General features: G+C 37.8%; 1 pseudogene; it reads left to right on the forward strand.

The window, feature by feature from the left end:
* LOC113922297 overlaps nt 1–12,141 on the forward strand; it is a 92,809-nt pseudogene extending 80,668 nt beyond the window's left edge.
* Nucleotides 12,142–20,795: the final 8,654 nt, after the last annotated feature.

A 20,795-nucleotide genomic window follows, 5' to 3' on the forward strand; every position in this document is an offset into this window, starting at 1 on the left:
GTGCTTAGCATAATGTTTTCAAGGTTTATCCATGGTATAACGATGTATCAGAATCTCATCCCTTTTTATGACTGCATAATATTGTTTTGTATTTATATGCCACATTTTGTTCATCCACTCATCTGGTGATGGACATTTGGGTTGTTGCTTGATAACATTTTAAAAGTTCAAAGTTTTACATTTGTTTTCTTTTGTTGTGTTTTAGGGAAAGTCAAGTTGTCGTATCGAAGTATTCACATAAGAAAAAAAATCCCTGAGTAAGAAGAGTAGCTGAGTCAGAACAGATAGAGCCATAGCAACAGTGACATACTATGTGTTATGGGCTGAATTGTGTCCCTACCCCCCAAATTCATATGTTGATATGTATGATACCTCAGAATGTGACTATATTTGGAGAGAGGGCCTTCAAAGAGATAATTAAGTTGAAAAGAGGCAAGGAATCGGCCTCAACCCAATATGACTGATGTCCCTATAAGAAAAGAAGACTAGGACACAGACACATAGAGGGAAGTCTATGCAATGACGCAGAGAGAAGAAGGGTATCTACAAGAAAGGAGAGATGCCTTAGAACCAACCCTACAAACACCTTGATCTCAGACCTCTGCCCTCCAGAATTGTGAGAAAAAAAATTCCTGTTGTTTCTGGTAATTGGTTATGGCAGCCCTAGCAGACTGATCAACCACATATCCCAAATTTGACTAGTTATGACCTTGTCCCACCATGATCTTCAAGGTTAGTGGTAATGAAATTCTGAGGCCTTTCCAGATCACTACAGTCAGGGAGATTGTCTCTTCATGCCTACTTTCTTTAGTGCCTGGCACTGATATTGGCACCTGAAGAAATAAGAGAAAAATAAACATATTCATAAGGACCCATGACCTCAGAGAGTTTACATTCCAGTTGGGGGTAACATATAAGGTGGAGGAGATAGATGAAAAACAGTTAGCATGATAACCAAGTAAATTATATGTTGAAGATGATACATGTGATGGAAAGATTAGAAGGGAATAAGGGAGATTAATAGTGAGGAAAACAGAACAGTTATACGTTAGATAGGGAGGTCAGGGTAAGGTTCTTTGAGAAAATGGCACTGGGACAGACCTCAAGGAGATGAGGAAGGGAGCAATGGAGATATTTGGAGGATGAGAGATCCAGGTAGAAGGAAGAGCCAGTAGAAAGACCCTAAAGACAGAGCATATTCCTTCTTCAGGGACCTGGAAGAAGATTGGTGACCTGAGCAGCACAAGCCACTGGAAGAGTAGGAAGAGATGAGAATAGAGGTAACAGGACCAGGTAGGCACCTTAACAACATTGGCTTTCATTCTGAGTAAAGTTGGGGGCTATTGCAAGATTTTGAGCAAGAGAATGACAGGATCCAATTTATAGTTTCCAAAGGATCACTCTGGGTGCTATGTTATACAGTGTCAGGGGATAAGAGAAGAAATGGGTAGAGGTAGACAAGCTAGGAGGCTATGGAAATGATCCAGGCAAGAGATGATGGTATTAAGATGGCTTGGACAAAGGCAGTAGCAGTAGTGTAGAGAGGTCCAGTTTGACTTTAAGGAAGACCCAACATAATGGAGTAATTTGATATGAGAAAAATAAGAGTACTCAAGAATGACTCCAAGGTTTTTGGATTGAGTAGCTCAAGGGACTGAGGTAGCCACTGCCTGAGATAGGCAAAAGTGCAGGTGGTACAGGTCTGTAGGTTGGGGGTGGTAGGGAGGGTGGGGAGTTCAATTTTGAACATACCAAGTTTGACACATCTATTAAATGTCCAAGTGGATATGTTAAGTTAGCCATTGGATACAGTGGTTTAGATTTCAGTGAAGGGACTATAGATATATCAGTATTTAGCCTATGATGATATTTAAAGGCATGGGACTGGAGGAGACTACCAAGGAAGTGAGTACAGATAATGAAAAAGACCCAAGGTCTAACCCTTAGGACACATCAACATTAAGACACCGTCTTTGCCCTATTCCCTTGCTGGATCCTATTTATATTTATCTCTAATAAATTATGCATTTACCACAATCTGCCTTATATGAAAAACTGTCAATATTATACCTCCCCTACTAGATTATTAATTTCCAGAATGCAGGGATATCTATCTTCTTCTCCATCAAATAATAACATTACATGTGTATCTCCTACTGGTTCTGTTTCTCTGGTGTACCCTGACTGAGAGAGAGAAATGATAGAGTTAAAGATAGAGACAGAGATGAGAGATAGACATGAGAAAGAAAGAGAGAGGTTTCTATGCTTATATACTAAGAAATTAATTGCAAGAAATTGGCTCACATGACTGTGGGGGCTGGAAAGGCAAGTCTGAAATCTGTAAGGCAGGAAGGGCAGGCTGGAAATTTTCAGACAGTCCACAGCAGAATTTCTTCTTCCTCAGGGAAACCTCAGTTCTGTTCTTAAGACCATTTATGATTGGATGAGACCCACCCAAATTATATAGCACAATCTCCTTTATAATTTAATCACACCTACAAAATACTTAGATTAATATTTGATTGAATAACTGGGTACTATAACCTAGTCAAGTTAACACATAAAACTGGCCATCACAGGGCTAAATGAATAATCCACTGGTTGTAAAAACTGTAAATGAAGTAATCTGCTTCAGATCCAAAGTTATGTAACATTTACTGAGCCCTACCTAATCAGACACTCTGGCAGGTGCTGGCTGCAGAAATGAAAAACCCAAAGTCCCTGCCTGGGGTGAGCAAACAGTCTAGCAGGAGAGATAAACACATAAATTCTCACAATAAATTATAGCAGGTTAGTGGTCATTCATATAATGCATGCATAGAGAAAAGAGAAAAGTCTAGAGACACAATGAACTTCATCCAAGTATTTGAAATACATTGAGTGTTCAAGGAAAGAGCCAGTAGAGATTATCAGGAAGATAAAATGCAAAAAGGCCCCCCAGGTAAAGAAATGGTTGGGTCAGTGTTGCTACTGGGAGGATGTGATGGAGGAGGGGAATGCATTACATCAGTTAATACATATTTATTTCTATTTTTGTCTTTCTCATTTATAGATTGAAGGAAAAAGATTCCAGAATATTTGAGAAGAGGAGACAGATTAAATCTATGATTTGGACAAATCCATTTTGGATAACTGACAAGAGGCTTTAATTATAACATTTTATAGGTGTGCCTGGGTGGCTCAGTGGGCTAAGCATCTGCCTTCAGCTCAGGTCATGATCCCAGAGTCCCAGAATCAAGCCCCATGTTAGGCTCCCTGCTTAGCGGGGAGTCTGCTTCTGTCTGCTTCTCCCTCTGCCCCTCACTCCACTCATGCTCACTCTCTCTCTCTCTCTCAAATAAAAAAAATAAAATCTTAAAATTTATAACATTTTATATTTATAGAACACGTGTCCCCAAAAGCACTGGATTATTATCATTTTAGTGTATTTAATTAAATCAAACTGTCAGGGCCTTAAGAGGTACTTACCTTCCATAGGAAAAAAAAAGTAATTGTGCTTAATAATTTGTTGTAAGGAAGTATTTAACATATTTAGTTTTAAATTTCAGTAACACATATTGCTTTTTTTCTTATTGCAAACTCCATATATATTCATTGAAGAAAATTTAGAAATACTGATAAGTAAAAAGAATAAAACAAAATTGCCCATAACATCAACTTTGAGGTAGTTACTGTTAACATTTTTGGTGTTTGTCCTTCCTGTATTTTCTGTAAGCATATACATTCATAAGAATGCTATTGATTATTAAACATAGAAACACAGTAAGTATATTTTATAACCTACTCTCTTCTTTTGGCAATATACCATTTACATCCTTCAATGTTGCTTATATAGTCTTCATAAAATCATTTTTAGCAGGAAAGAATGTTCAATGGGAAAAAAACAGTCTCTTCAACAAATGATGTTGGGAAAATTGGACAGCCACATGCAGAAGAATGAAACTGGACCATTTCCTTACACCACACACAAAAATAGACTCCAAATGGATGAAAGACCTAAATGTGAGACAGGAATCCATCAAAATCCTAGAGGAGAACACAGGCAGCAACCTCTTTGACCTCAGCCACAGTAACTTCTTCCTAGAAACATCACCCAAGGCAAGGGAAGCAAGGGCAAAAATGAACTATTGGGATTTCATCAAGATAAAAAGCTTTTGCACAGCAAAGGGAAACAGTCAACAAAACCAAAAGACAACCGACAGAATGGGAGAAGATATTTCCAAATGACATATCAGATAAAGGGCTAATATCCAAAATCAATAAAGAACTTATCAAACTCAACACCCAAAGAACAAATAACCCAGTAATCTCCCTAAAGCGGAATGGGAGATAACCTCCCATTCTGTCTGCAAAAAGACATCCAAATGGCCAACAGACACATGAAAAAGTGCTCAACATCACTCAGCATTAGGGAAATCCAAATGAAAACCTCAGTGAGATACCACCTCACACCAGTGAGAATGGCTAAAATTAAAAAGTCAGGAAACGACAGATGTTGGAGAGGATGCGGAGAAAGGGAAACTCTCCTACACTGTTGGTGGGAATGCTAGCTGGTGCAGCCACTCTGGAAAACAGTACGGAGGTTCCTCAAAAAGTTGAAAATAAAGCTACCATACGATCCAGCAATTGCACTACTGGGTATTTACCCCAAAGATACAAATGTAGTGATCCGAGGGGGTACATGCACCCCAATGTTTATAGCAGCAATGTCCACAATAGCCAAACTATGGAAAGAGCCAAGATGTCCATCAACAGATGAATGGATAAAGAAGATGTGGCATATATATACAATGGAATATTATGCAGCCATCAAAAAAACAAAATCTTGCCATTTGCAACGACGTGGATGGAACTAGAGGGTATTACGCTAAGCGAAATAAGTCAATCAGAGAAAGACATGTATCATATGATCTCACTGATATGAGGAATTCTTAATCTCAGGAAACAAAGTGAGGGTTGCTAGAGTGGTGGGGGGTGGGAGGGATGGGGTGGTTGGGTTATGGACATTGGGGAGGGTATGTGCTATGGTGAGCGCTGTGAATTGTGTAAGACTGATGAATCACAGACCTGTACCTCTGAAACAAATAATACATTATATGTTTAAAAAAAAAAAGGGAAGAAGATAGTAGGAAGGGAAAATGAAGAGGGGGAAATTGGAGGGGGAGACGAACTATGAGAGACTATGGACTCTGAGAAACAAACTGAGGGTTTTGGGGGGGAAGGGGGATGGGTTAGCCCAGTGATGAGTATTAAGGAGGGCACATATTGAATGGAGCACTGGGTGTTATACACAAACAATGAATCATGGAACGCTATATCAAAAATTAATGATGTAATGTATGGTGACTAACAGAACATAAAATTTTTAAAAATCATTTTTAATGGTTGCATAGTATGCCATTTTAGAATTTTTTTTTTTTTAACTAATTTCCTATTTTGGTTACATTTTTGGTAGGCTCCAGTTTTTTACTACTAAAACAAGGTTCTTATTATCACTTTTATAGCCAGATTTTTTCAGCCAAAAAATTATTTCCCTAAAATACATTTCTAGAAGCAGATTTGCAGATCAGAGACTATGTAAAAGAATTAAGATTTTAACAACTATTGCTAAACTACTCCAGAAACATTGTGTACATTTATCAAAGAATGAGCCCTTTCTTTATGCCTTCTTTATTTTAAGCTTTGATATTTACATAGACAAAAAATACACTTTTATTTTAATTTTCACTCCTTGGATAATTAGTAGACAATAAAACAGTTATCAACCCTCAAAGAGCTCATTTTCAGATTAAAGACCTAAATGTGAGATCTGAAACCATAAAAATCCTAGAAGAGAACACAGGCAGTAATTTCTCATTGCCCATAGCAACATTTTTCTAGATGTGTCTCCTAAGGCAAGGGAAAGAAAAGCAAAAATAAACCATTATGACTATATCAAAATAAAAATTTTTGCACAGCAAAGAAAACCATCAACTAAACAAAAAGGCATTGACAACCTACTAAATGGGAGAAGATGTTTGCAAATGATATATCCAACAAGGGATTAATATCCAAAATATATAAAGCACTTATACAACTCAACACCAAAAAACAAACAATCTCATTTAAAAATGGGCAGAGGGCCTGAATACATATTTTTCCCAAAGAAGACATACAAATGGCCAACAGACACATAAAAAGATGCTCAACATCACTAATCATCAAGAAAATGCAAATCAATACCACAGAGATATCACCTGACACCAGACAGAATGGCTAAAATCAAATGGATAAGAAATAACAAGTGTCAAGGAGGATGTGGAGAAAAAAAGAACCCTCATACACTGTTGATGGGAATGTAACTTGTACAGACGCTATGGAAAACAGTATGGAGGCTTCTCAAAAAAATAAAAATAGAAATGCCATATGATCAAATAATTCTACTACTGGGTATTTACCCAAATAAAATGAAAACACTAATTTGAAAAGATACATGCATCCTTATGTTTATTGCAGCATTATTTACAATAGCCAAGATACGGAAGCAAGCTAAATATCCATCAATAGACAAATGGATAAGGAAGACGTGGTACACACACACACACACACACACACACACACACACACACACACACACACAGTGGAATATTATGCAGTCATAAAAAAGGCTGAGATCGTGCAATTTGTGACAATATGGATGGACCTAGAGGGTATCATGCAAAGTAAAATAATTTAATTGAGAAAGATAAGTACCATATGTTTTCACTCATATGTAGAATCTTAAAAAGAAGAAGAAGAGTAAACAAAAAGCAAAATCAGATCTATAAATACAGAGAACAAAATGATGGTTGCCAAAGGGGAAAAGGGTGAGAGGATGGGCAAAATATGTGAAGGGGAATGGAAAATACAGTCTTTCCAGTTAAGAAATGAGTAACAAAAGGCACAGCATAAGGAAAATAGTTAATAATATTTTAATAGCATTATATAGTGACAGATGATAGCTACATTTGTGGTGGGTATGCATAATGTGTATATTTGTTGAATCACTATGTTATATACCTGAAACTAATGTAACATTGTGTGTTAACTACACTCAAATAAAAAAATTAATTTTTAAAAAAAGAGTTCATTTTCAAGCAGGAGTGATATTTTACATGTTTTAAGATGTTTATATGCCTTAATAAGGTCATAATTGTGTAAATATATTTAAATGTGTATTGTATTTAAATCAAATTCTCATCTCCTAATATTTCACATCACTTTGCTCAGCCACACCAGTCTTGGCTATTTGTCCCACAAGCCAAACATCTTCCTCCAATGCCTACACCAGAGCCTTTAGGCCTTCAGATTTCCCCTACCTGGGAACTTCCTCCACTAAATTGCACATCCTGATTCCATCACTTTGTTTTTTCATAAATGCCCCGCATACACTACATCCTTTACCCTGCTTTATTTCCTTTCATAGCACTTATTATCAGCCACAAGATTCAGTGTCTATTTTCTTGTTGTTTTTATCAACTATCTCCCAACTAGCATATAAGTTTAACAAGGACTTTTGGTTTTATTTGCTACCATATTCCCAGCACCTTAAACAGTAGGTGCTCAACAAATAAACAAACACATGTGTCTAGCACTAGATGGAAACAGGGATCTCAAGCCAGTTATTCATCTACTGATTGGCTGAATTTACTATTTCCAAGGTGCATATACTGTAATTCTGATATCTTTTCCCAAAACCAGTTAGTAGTACAATATTCATTAAATACCAGCAGGCCCAAAGACTAATAAGGCAGAAGAATTTTAGTGAACTAATATTTGACAGACAGGTCTTTAATGGGTTTCCAGAGGTGATCACTTTAACAATTCTGTGAATCAGTGTGTACTGGGAGAACAGAGATAAATATTTACTTCACCCTATCCATCTTAAGCAATCTTTCAGTCTTTTAACAGTGATATTCATTTATTTTTGTATTATGTTAGTCACCATACAGTACATCATTAGTTTTTGATGTAGTGTTCCATGGTTCATTGTTTGCCTATAACACCCAGTGCTCCATGCAATCCGTGCCCTCTTTAATACCCATCACCGGGCTAACCCATCCCCCTACCCCCCTCCCCTCTAAAACCCTCAGTTTGTTTCCCAGAGTCCATAATCTCTCATGGTTCATCTCCCCCTCTGATTTCCCCCCTTCAGTTTTCCCTTCCTTCTCCTAATATCCTCCATACTATTCCTTATGTTCCATAAATAAGTGAAACCATATAATTGATATTCATTTAAAATTCAATTAATAAAACATGGGTCTGTTTAAATGAGCCCCTTGAAAAGGACTGATCCCCAAATATGACTTATTTAATATATCTATCTTGGTTCTCAAGATGACTTCCATTTTCAAGTTAAAATTACCAGACACTGGGCGCCTGGGTGGCTCAGTTGGTTAAGCGACTGCCTTTGGCTCAGGTCATGATCCTGGAGTCCCGGGATCGAGTCCCACATCGGGCTCCCTGCTCAGCAGGGAGTCTGCTTCTCCCTCTGACCCTCTTCCCTCTCGTGCTCTCTATCTCTCATTCTCTCTCTCTCAAATAAATAAATAAAATCTTAAAAAATAATAAAATAAAATAAAATAAAATAAAATTACCAGACATTGGCAAGAAAAAGACTAATGAATTTATTTTTTTAAAAGATTTTATTTATTTATTTGACAGAGAGAGAGAAATTGAGAGAAGGAACACAAGCAGGGGGAGTGGGAGAGGGAGAAGCAGGCTTCCCGCGGAGGAGGGAGCCTGACGCAGGGCTCAATCCCAGGACCCTGGGACCATGACCTGAGTTGAAGGCAAATGCTTAATGACTGAGCCACCCAGGCGCCCCAGAGTAATGAATTTTAAATCAAAATAACTGGGTCCTGTCCTTCTTGATTCCCCAATATAATAGTTGTTTAACTTTGGGCAAGTCATCTAATCTCTCATTTTCAGCTTCCTGGTTCACTGACATGAATAGCAATACATACCACCAGGATTGTGTAGAAAATAAATGATGTATTCTTTTTAAAAACCTCTTAAATGTAGAGTGCTAATAAATGTTGGAATATCAGTATAATAACAATAATAGCAATAATAATTATTTCCATTATTTCCAATCTTAATTACTGATTAAGAATCCAAACTATAGTGGTTTGCTTTCTAACAAGGGAGAACACACTTCAATTAAAAAAAAGAAAGAAAGAAAATATTTTGAAGTGTATACTCAAAATGGATTTTTTAAAATTCCATAAAATTAAGTAGAAAAACTCTTCTGTGATGTCTCCAAACCACAAAGCAACTACTGAAGGGACTAATCTGGATTAAAATATTGATTTAAAATAAAGAAATGCTAATCCTTGAAATCTCAGAAAGAGAAAACCCCATTCATACAAATATAATAGAAGATTGTACCTCAAAAGGAAAAAAGACTGTCCAATTCTTATCCTAAAACTATCTAAAGTTAGGTCCTTAGGTACCTGGATAACATCTAGTCCCTCAAACCAAACCATCAATCCCTACTTCATCTTTAATCTCAGTGCTACATAGGGAAAAAGAATTTTAAAAATATATTGCTAAAAGCAGCACATTTACATCCATCACAAAATGATCATACCACTTCCCTTGTAGCCCAGAATGTATTTAATGTAATTGAAGAGAGAGAAAAAAACTGTTTAAAAAGAATAGTGTTCTTTTTTCTTTTCAAAACAACTGAGGAAACTTTCCATTTCAGTCCAAGGTGGAGGAACAGAAACCAGCTTTACCTTCTTGCTAGAAACAACTTTAAAAATTGGACAAAATATATGAAGCAATGGTTTTAATAAATTGGATGTTATTGACAAAGGACAGAGATCCCTGAAAGATAATAAACAAATGAAGTGAGCCCTATAGTGTTTCAGTATATTTTCTTTTTTTATTTATTTTTTAAAATTTCATTTATTTATCTATCTAGAGAGAGAGCAATGCATGGGGGTGAGGAGAGGCAGAGGGAGAGGGAGAGAGAGAATTTCAGGCAGACTCCCCACTGAGCACAGAGCTGATGGAGGGCTCGGTCTCACGACCCTGAGATCATGACCCGAGCTAAAATCAAGAGTCAGACGCTTAACCAACTGAGCCACCCAGGCACCCCTCAGGATATTCTTAAGAGAGTTTCCAGGGCATGACACAAAGAAAAGGAATTCAAGGAAAGCTTGGTATTTGACTGAGTTGAGATCTTGCTGAGAGTTAAGAGAGGCCAAGACAGCTAGCATTCTCTGGGCAGAGCGCTGGAGAGAAGGAGAGAACTTAGCATATCTGCAGGGGATTCTCCTTATGACTTTAGCTGAGTCACAATCAGAATGTGCATGGGAGTAACAACCTGAGTTTGGGGAAAGAACTCCCAGAAAGAATTGGAGGGGACAATCTTAGGACCTGAGAACTGAAACTAGTCCCTGTTCCTACCAGCCAGAGTGGAGAATCTTATAATTCAACAGCATCAGATAGAGGTCTCAGAAATATTTTGCTGCAATAATAGGTCAAAATTAGATCTAGACTAAATGCATCTTGGTTCCCACCTAAAAAAAACTCAGAACAGCAATACCAAAGAGGATCAAACTGTTTTCAATAATTTAACAGCATCCCAGAACAAAGTGTAAGAATATTGTAGAAACACAAAAATAATACCAAAATCATGAAGATGAAATCCTCAACGTCTAACATCCAAACAAAAATTACCATGCATGTAAAGAAGCAAATGTAGATACGTACTGTGAGTGTGTGTGTGTGTGTGTGTGTGTGTGTGTATCTATATATCCCTCGAGAAGGTTAAAATCAATGAATTAAAACAAATCTAGAAATGACACAATGATAAAATTGTAAGCAAAGCTATTAAAATAGTTAAGATACCTGTATTCCACATGTTTAGGAAGCTAGAAGAAAGACTGAACGTGTTAAGCAAAGACATAGAAGACATATATATAAAAAAAAAGACCAAATCAAGCTTATGAAAATGAAAACTACAAGGTATGAAATGAAAAAGACACTGGCTGGGATGAGGTGTTATTTAGGCATTGCAGAAAAAAAGGTAGTGAACTTGAAGGCCTGGGAATAAAAACTATCTAAAATGAAACTCTGAAATATTTTTTTAAATGAACAAATCATTCATCAGTTGTGGAACAATTTCAAGCAGCCTAATATATATGTAATTGGAGTCCTCAAAGGGAATAATAAAAACCATTTGAAGGAATAATGGCTGAATGTTTTCCAAATTTTATGAAAAATTTAACCAGATCCAGATCCAAAGTGTTAAATGAACTCCAAGGACAAGGAAAATGAAGGAAGATGCATAAAGACACAGTGTAATCAAGTTACTTACAAAGTGGTAAAAAGAAAATATAAAAAGAAGCCAATGCAAAAAAGCCACATTATGTACAGAAAAATAATGATAGTAGTTTAGTTGTTGAAAATAATAAAGCAAGAAGAGAGAGGAGCAACATCTTTAAAGCACAGAAGAAAGGAAAAAAAAAAAAAACCTGTCATACTGGAAAACTTGACCCAGTAAAAGTATCTTTCAAAAAGAAGGCAAAATAAAGACTTTTTGACAAAGAAAAAATGAAAGAATTCATCAGCAGCAGACCTGCATCAAAATAAATGTCAAAATGTTAAAATAATTTCTTGCCTTTCCTTTTCTGGTCCTAGCTGCTTTGGGAGCTGCAGGCTCCAGTGCAGATGTGGCCAATTCCAAGAAGCACACCACATACAACCAGTCCAGAAAACAGCACAAAAACGGCATCAAGAAACTCTGATCACGAAGATACAAAGATACAAGTTTCTTAAGGGGGTGGATCCCAAGTTCCTGGGGTGCTTTGCCAAGAAGCACAGCAAGAAGGGCCTAAAGAAGATGCAGCCCAGCGACGCCAAGACCATGAGCACATGTGCGGAGGCTATCAAGGCTCTGATATAGCCCAAGGAGATCAAGCTCAAGATCCCAAAGAACTGCAAGTGCGATTGACTTTCAACATTGCTCACCCCAAGCTTCAGAAGCGTGTTCGTGCCCACATCACCAAGGATCTTGGGCTCTGTCAGCCAAAGACCAAAATCAAGTTTCAAACCAAAGCTGAGGCTAGGGTTCCAGCTCCAGCTCAGATTCCCAAAGATGCCACCATGTAGCTTCCAGAACAGAGGCCTCTCTCTACCTATGGGAGGAAGAAGGAAAGGTGTGACCCCCTGGTCTGTGGTCTGCATGAGGCTGGTGTTCTCCTGTGCAATTTGTATAAATAAACCTGAGGCAGAAAAAAAAATAATTTCTTCAGACAAAAAATGATACCAGATGGAAATCTGGATCTAGACAAAGGAACTAAGGGCATCAGAAATAGTAAATATCTGGATAAACAGAAAATAATTTTCTATTCAAAGTTCTTTGAAAAATCATTGACTATTGGGGCACCTGGGTGGCTCAGTCATTAAGTGTCTGTCTTCAGCTCAGGTCATGATCCCAGGGTCCTGGGATTGAGCCCTGCGTCGGGTTCTCTGCTCAGCGGGGAGACTGCTTCTCCCTCTCCCTTTGAAAAGTCCATTCCACTATTCTATCAAGTAAGCTGCTTCAGGATGGTGAATATGCTAAGACCAGTGAATTTTATGAACGTAGACCTACTGTCACACTCTGTTTACTATGAAAATGAGTTTTTGATCAGAAGTGATGTTGGATTCAATATCATGACAGTGGATAAGACATTCTGTGAGTCCATGAATGGTAGAGCATTGTGGGCAGAGAAGAAAAATCAACATCCAGAATAAATCTCTATTCCAGTAAGAGCAAAGCACTGCCCCTTTCATGACAGAAGTGGTCCAGTTTAATCAATATGCCACCAAGTAACTGGCTAATCATCCCACAGAATGGCGCCTATCACTGGCTCAGTGTCGATCTCTGCACTGGCAGATTGGGCACTTAGCAGTGGCTTCACCAGGTCAACCTCAATGAGTGAAAATGTGTCACTGAATGCACACATAGCTCCCTTCTTGCCACCATGGCCACTTTGTTCATGGAGAAATGGACAAAAATGGCTGGAGAAAAAGGCTGACAGGAATCCACAGAACTGACCATCCTATATATATATTAAAATGTTTCTCTGCTAAGGTTACCCATTAATAAGCATTTATAGAGGACATAAATACCTTCACATTCTGTGCCCATTCAGAGAGATCTATCCACATACCTCATCCCAGACCTCCCTGTAATCACTTTTCTAATCATATTCCTTCCAAGACCCTGGCCATCCAACCAAACGAGTGGTTACAGTTCATGAGTTGGTATCCAATCACCATCTGGCCATTTCTCCTTCCAAGTAAAATGAGCAACAAAGTATACTGCTCAAAGTTCTGTCCACTGGGAGGACTTTCCTTCACCACTGAGGAGCAGCACTGCCCCATAGTGGGGTGGTCATGCTGCATTCGTCCACTTTCAGTTGATGCCTGCATGTTATACATAACTATCTATAAAACAGGCCTGAGTTTTTTCTTCCTCAGTCAATTGGATATAGGAAACCCTTCATGAAGCCACAGTATGGGACCAAAAAATGTAGCAAAAAAGAAGAAAATAGAATTTGAGCACTTACTAGGCCTCGTTCAAGTACAACTGTACATACCACTTCCATTTGATAATGGAGTTCTAGTGTGCACATGAAACCTGATGGCTTGGTGGATCATGAATACCCAACTCAAGATGCTTGGTAACTGGTGGCTCATGATATGTGGTCATATGACAATATCCCAACTACAAAGAAGACTTAGAAAGTAAGCTTAAATCTTGGAAAGACAGAACTTGCAAGATAAAAAATTTCTCAAATATTAGAAGGGTTTTCTGAAAGTGGCTTGCCAGCCAGAAAGTCCTGACAAATTTCTACCATCACCTATTCTTTGAATTTCCAACATCAATTACATCCTTCTTCCATGCTTAAATTTAACAGCACCATGGTGAGCACTGTGAATTGTGTAAGACTGATGAATCACAAACCTGTACCTCTGAAACAAATAATACATTATATGTTAAAAAGAAGAGGGGTCGCCTGGGTGGCTCAGTTGTTAATCGTCTGCCTTCGGCTCAGGTCATGATCACAGGGTCCTGGGATCGAGCCCCGCATAGGGCTCCCTGCTCCTCGGGAAGCCTGCTTCTCCCTCTCCCACTCCCCCTGCTTGTGTTCCCTCTCTCGCTGTGTCTCTCTCTCTGTCAAATAAATAAATAAAATCTTTTAAAAATAAAAAATTTTAAAAATTAAAAAAACATAGTAGGAAGGGAAAAATGAAGGGGGGTAAATCGGAGGGGGAGGTGAACCATGAGAGACTGTGGACTCTGAGAAACAAACTGAGGGTTCTAGAGTGGAGGGGGGTTGGGGGTATGGGTTAGCCCAGTGATGGGTATTAAGGAGGGCACTATTGAATGGAGCACTGGGTGTAATGTGCAAACAATGAATCATGGAACACTACAACAAAAACTAATGATGTAATGTATGGTGATTAACATAATAAAATAAAATTTTTTAAAAAAAGAAGTTTAATAAAAAAATTTAACAGCACCTACTACAACAGAAAAATGCTATCAACTACTGTTAAACAACTACCCTCCTATAAGAAAATCCCCTCACTCTTTATCCCAAAATAGGGCCAACTGAATTATTAGTTTCTGTACCTACCTCCAAATTCAGGTTCTTTGAATGATATTTTATCTTCCTTTAGTTTCATCTCAATTCCAACTTGATATTTTGTAAATTATGGGCTAAATTACATTAATTTGCTACATTAATTTGCCACCACCAAAATATACTATATAAATACATGGGAATCAGCATGAGAAAATGATTCAAAATATACATATGAGCTAGCAAAGAAAATATGGACAGACACTACTTCTAATTTCTCTTCACAAGTCCATGTTGATATTTATGAAATCGGTATCAGTTGACTATGTTCACAATAATCCTGTATAATAAGCAATCACAAAATCTCAGCAGCACATATTTGTTTCATGAGTCTCCCGGTCACTAAGGTCAGCTGGTCTAGGCTGATCTCAACTGGACAGTTTTGCTGCTCTCAATTGGGATCATTCACATGTTTGTGGCTAATTTTGGCTGGGGGTGGCAATGTTCCATGTGGCTAGCAGACAAACCCAAACATGTTCTTTTCATGTCTATGATCAAGGTCCAAGAACATAAGTGGAAACTCATGAAATATCTCAAGGCGTAGTCCTAGAGGTAGCACATCACCACCTTTACCTCATTTTATTGGCAAAAGCAAGTCACATAGCTGAATTCAAAATCAGGGAGCAAAGGGTAGAAGGGAGGAAGCGGTGAAGAATACGTGCTACCACAGCTTTCTTCCATTCTACTCATTCCATGCTTCCCAAGGCTCTTAGCCAGCACCTGAGCAAGCTGGGGGTTTTGCCTGAGGGGGTAAGGCAAACATCATCTCTGAGGGATCTGAGCCCTTAGTTGTCCTACATATATGAGATATTCCTAAGTTTCTATTCACTTTTTCCAGTGGCCTTGGCTTCTCTTTTATGGAGTTTTAATTAAATATCTCATATTTAATATCAAGGATGATACTAAGACACAAAGGACCCCAAGAAAGACTGGTCACAGAGGCAGAAAATTTGAAAGTGTGGTTTCATAATACAAGAAAAAAGAATATTTCAAGAAGATAATCAAAAGGTAAATAAGATGAGAACTGAAAAAGTATCTTTGGGTTTAGCTATGTGAAAGCCCTTAATGACTTAATGAAAGCTGTTTCCGTGGAGTAATGGAGGGGATGGCCAGAGAAATTTTATGTAATGATATATATCTCATGGCTTATAAACTATACAGAAAAACATAGAGACAAGCCAGTGCTCAGTTTACCCACCCACCCACCTGAACAAGTGCCCTTACTCTTCCTTATCTCACCAACCTCATAGAGTTAGGAATTCTGATGGGATTCAGCAACATTTCTGCCACTCATTCCCAAAGCCTGCTATTCCTTCACATGCAGTGGGTTACAACTCACCTTCCCTCTTGCTTCTTTACCCCAGTTCCATCCCTCTCTTGCAAACTTTCCTCAAAGTCATGGCATATGGTTTTCACCTTTCCAGTATTTCCAGCATTAATACAATGTGTTTGATATTTGTCTTTTCTTTTGGACATTACAGTAGAAATCTAGGAAGATTTCTATTTATGCATAATATATATTATATATATTGAACATATGATTACTGAATATACATTTATCAATTTTATACACACACACACACACACACACACACACACACACATATATAAGCTACCTTATACCTAGAACTCTTTAGAAGTTTAAAATTTTTCAAAAGACAAAACTATCAGGGTGCTTGAGTGGCTCAGTCATTAAGTGTCTGCCTTCGGCTCAGGTCATGGTCCCAGGGTCCTGGGATCAAGCCCCACATTGGGCTCCCTGCTCAGCGGGAAGCCTGCTTCTCCCTCTCCCACTCCCCCTGCTTGTGTTCCCTCTCTCGCTGTGTCTCTCTCTGTCAAAAAAAATAAAATCTTAAAAAAAAAAAAACTATCATGTATTCTCTTTGTGATTACTGCTACTTTTTTTTTTAAGATTTTATTTATTTATTTGAGAGAGAGAGAGAGAGCACGAGCCGGGAGAGGGACAGAGGGAGAAGCAGGCTTCCCACTGAGCAGGGAGCCTGATGCAGGGTTCATCCCAGGACCCTGGGATCATGACCTGAGCCAAAGGCAGACACTTAACCGACAGAGCCACCTGGTGCCCTTGCCATTTCTTTTAGACACTTCTCCATCAAGAGATAAGAAATGTATTTCCTTCCAGCTTTTTCTATTGATATGATGATATTGTTTTTTTTAAACCATTTAACAATCATGTGAAAAGGAAGGACTGAATTTATAAATTTGTATGGAAGTTTATATCTAGGGAAGAGTCAGGTAATGTGAAAAAATGTTATTCCAAAACCTAACTATGGATGATCTGTTGTTACATAAATCTGAGCATTTATGTTCCTTGAGGTCAAAGCACATTCATGTAATTTCTTCAGAAATAATTAAATATAGAAAAATAAATAGGCATTATCCATCTTTGGCTTCTCTGATTATCTAGCCATCAAAGCTACTGCTTAATGTACAGACTTTGTAGAAAAGACGATCATTAGTTTGCAAACACACAGCTGGCAACACGGAGTCAATCATCATGGTGTGGCTTCATCATCATTATTATTTCTGAATAAATACTAACACTTTGAAAAAAAAAATACTAACACTTTGAGCCATCTTTTTAATGTCAGCAGAAATCATTTTCTTTGAAGAAAGACCGCATTGATTTACAGGTATGAAAATGACAGTCAAACCTGATACAACTGTAACCTAACTAAACCAAAATTTGTATACACCTATTTTCTACTTTAATGAGAATAAAGCAAGAATACGAGTGGCTGGCATCCACCGGAGCTTTCTACAAGCCAGGTCCTATAATAAGTGCTTTTTATTTTTAACTTATGTATTGTTTCTATGCTACAATGAGGCAGGGGCTAGTGGTCACTCCATTTTATAGGTTAGGAAAGCAAGGTTTAGTTAGCTTGCCTAAGACACACTTGTCTTAAATATCCCTGAATCAAATAGAACATTGAATTTGCATGACACGGGAAGAATGCTGCATAACTGTGAACAGTGTCTCTCGACCATAAACCCCCAGGAACATTTCTCCCACAATGCTGTCCCGTACATATTTTTTTTGTAAGGCTCTCCCATCACCTTAACATTAAAGAAGACAACTCGCTTCAGTGAAACTTATGTAACTATTTTCATCACAAATGATATATTTCACTGTGTATATGACAGTGAAATTTTTATAATATATATCATGGAAGAAGCTCTAAGTAATTTTACATTTTATAATAGGAATTTCTTGACACGACTTTATACCTCAATGTTGGATTTAAAGAACATTTTTAATCTCAGTATTCTGCAATAAGATATCTTTTGCCATGAATATCAATATACTTGTTTCATATACATCCTTTTTTTTTTAAATAAAAAAGCAGTCTCAAGGATCCCAAGACATATGTTTTAAATGAAATGCATGCTGGTGTTCTTGATATTTTATTTTAACATGCTCCCTAAACCTTCCTATCACTACCATCACCTAATCAGATATTCTTCATTTTTAGTGTCCTCCCATATTACCACCACTTCCTGGAAGTTTGCCAGATTCTCACAGACTTTCAGAATTGACAAAACACACTGTGAAAAATGTCTTAACAATGTGCAAAGTTTTTCATGTGTTTTATTGAAATATGTGCATTTACTTACAATATTGCTTAATAAGACATAAAACTGGAAAGTGTTCAAAAGTTAAAGCCCAGGCTGCTGTCACCACCTTCATTCTTGTGAACTTAAATTACTTTTGTTAAAGAGAAAGGAAAAAATGAAATAAATTTGGGGTTCACAAACTATCCCTCCTAGAGACTTAAAAAAAAAAAAAAAGACTTTAAAATCAACCCAAACTACAGATTCTCTCATCCAGCAGTGAGGACTTGCCAAGACTACCCCTCCCTCCTCTGTCTCACTCAGGTGAGGTGCACAGGGTAAGGAAGCACCTCAGTTCCACTGCACAGTCGGGGATTTCCAGTGAGCATGAATTGTGGAGGATATTAAGTCTAACCCCTTTATTTTATAAATGTGGAAAAATAAAAGCCATCCATTTGCAGAGGAAGCCAGTGGAAGAATCAAGAGAAAAGCGTATCCTGATCCCATCCCAGTGCTTTTTCTTTTATGGTGCATGACTTCATTCAGATAGATGTAGTTCTAGGAATAGGTCATTGCTTTCATTACTGACTGAATTATCTGTATTATCCCCACTTTGATAAGCTAACAAAGAACTTTAAATTAAGCTAATAATTGCCAATTTCAGTGCTAAAGAAAATTAAGCCTGTACCCCTCAAGGTCTTCCCTAATGTCATAAAGAATATAAGATAGTTTATTTTTTAAATATGTAATAGAAAATGATAATTCATAAATAAAAATAGAGGATCAACAAAAATAAATATAGCAAAGGGTCAAGATGTGTTGGGCTGGTGTGGATTGGATAGGATAAGATATAGTTTCTATAGTTTCAATAACGGAGGCTCAGATTTGGCTCTGAGCTCTGGGTGGCCACAGTAAAAAGGGAAATCTTTTTTTTTTCTTCAAATTTTTATTGTTATGTTAATCACCATACATTACATCATTAGTTTTTGATGTAGTGTTCCATGATTCATCGTTTGTGTATAACACCCAGTGCGCCACGTAGAACGTGCCCTCTTTAATACCCATCACCAGGCTAACCCATCCCCCCACCCCCTCCCCTCTAGAACCCTCAGTTTGTTTTTCAGAGTCCATAGTCTCTCATGGTTTGCCTCCCCCTCCAATTTAGTCCCCTTCTTTCTTCCCCTCCTGCTATCTTCTTCTTCTTTTTTTTTTTTTTTTTTTTGCTTAACATATATTGCATTATTTGTTTCAGAGGTACAGATCTGTGTGATTCAACAGTCTTGCACAATTCACAGCACTCACCATAGCACATACCCTCCCCAATGTCTATCACTCAGCCACCCCATCCCTCCCACCCCCTAGCAATCCTCAGTTTGTTTCCTGAGATTAAGAATTCCTCATATCAGTGAGGTCATATGATACATGTCTTTCTCTGATTGACTTATTTCGCTCAGCATAACACCCTCCAGTTCCATCCACGTCGTTGTAAATGGCAAGATCCCATTCCTTTTGATGGCTGCATAATATTCCATTATATATATCACATCTTCTTTATCCATTCATCTGTCGATGGACATCTTGGCTCTTTCCACAGTTTGTCTATTGTGGACATTGCTGCTACAAACATTGGGGTGCACGTACCCCTTCAGATCCCTACATTTGTATCTTTGTGGTAAATACCCAGTAGTGCAATTGCTGGATCGTATGGTAGCTCTATTTTCAACTTTTTGAGGAACCTCCATACTGTTTTCCAGAGTGGCTGCACCAGCTTGCATTCCCACCAACAGTGTAGGAGGGTTCCCCTAAAAAGGGAAATCTAACAGTCTGAGTTTCATTCTCCTTGAGGAAAACAAAGCTTCTTATAAAACTAGATTAAAAATTAATATTCTTTTTTGTAGATTTAACTAGTAAAAATTATAAGTATCCTTAGAAAATAAGTAAAACTATTTGCAGTAAATTTTGATTGTTCACAACTTCGTCCATTTAACCACCTGAGCCAACTAAACTACATAGGGAACCCAATAGGATGGCTCTCCACTAACCAGCTCTTAAAAATCTGACTTATTTCTCATTCTACTTCTCTATTTTGCTTTCCTATTGTTAATACTGAAATTCTCTATCATGTAAACAAAATGCATTGCAATCTCAGTTATAAGCATGCTTTAGATGAGGGATTTTTTGAAAAGATCCTGAGTAGCTCACAGAATTTCCATGAAGGGGAAATTTTGGAAGAGGGAAAGAAACAAGATTTCCAGGAATATAGCCAGAGTGACATCACAAAACCAGTCTGGTGAGGACATAGATGCACAACTGACACTTTGCTACAGTGCCCCTGGACCTTGGCATCACTGGCATTCTGCCACCCCCATCAAAATGAATTCTCTGTGGTCCCTGCTTCATTGCATCAGCTGCTCCAAATTCAATCTTCAAAGCAAGTGCATCCAAATGTCAAGTATCCCATACCTTAGCAGCAAAGGAAACTGAGAAAGCAGTAAGTGGCAATTTTGACTCCATAGTAGGAGGTGAGATACACCTTCCACCAAGATTCTTAAAGTGGGA

Source organism: Zalophus californianus, chromosome 9 (genome assembly GCF_009762305.2).
Source record: "Zalophus californianus isolate mZalCal1 chromosome 9, mZalCal1.pri.v2, whole genome shotgun sequence".
In the NCBI taxonomy this organism is placed as follows: Eukaryota; Metazoa; Chordata; class Mammalia; order Carnivora; family Otariidae; genus Zalophus; species Zalophus californianus.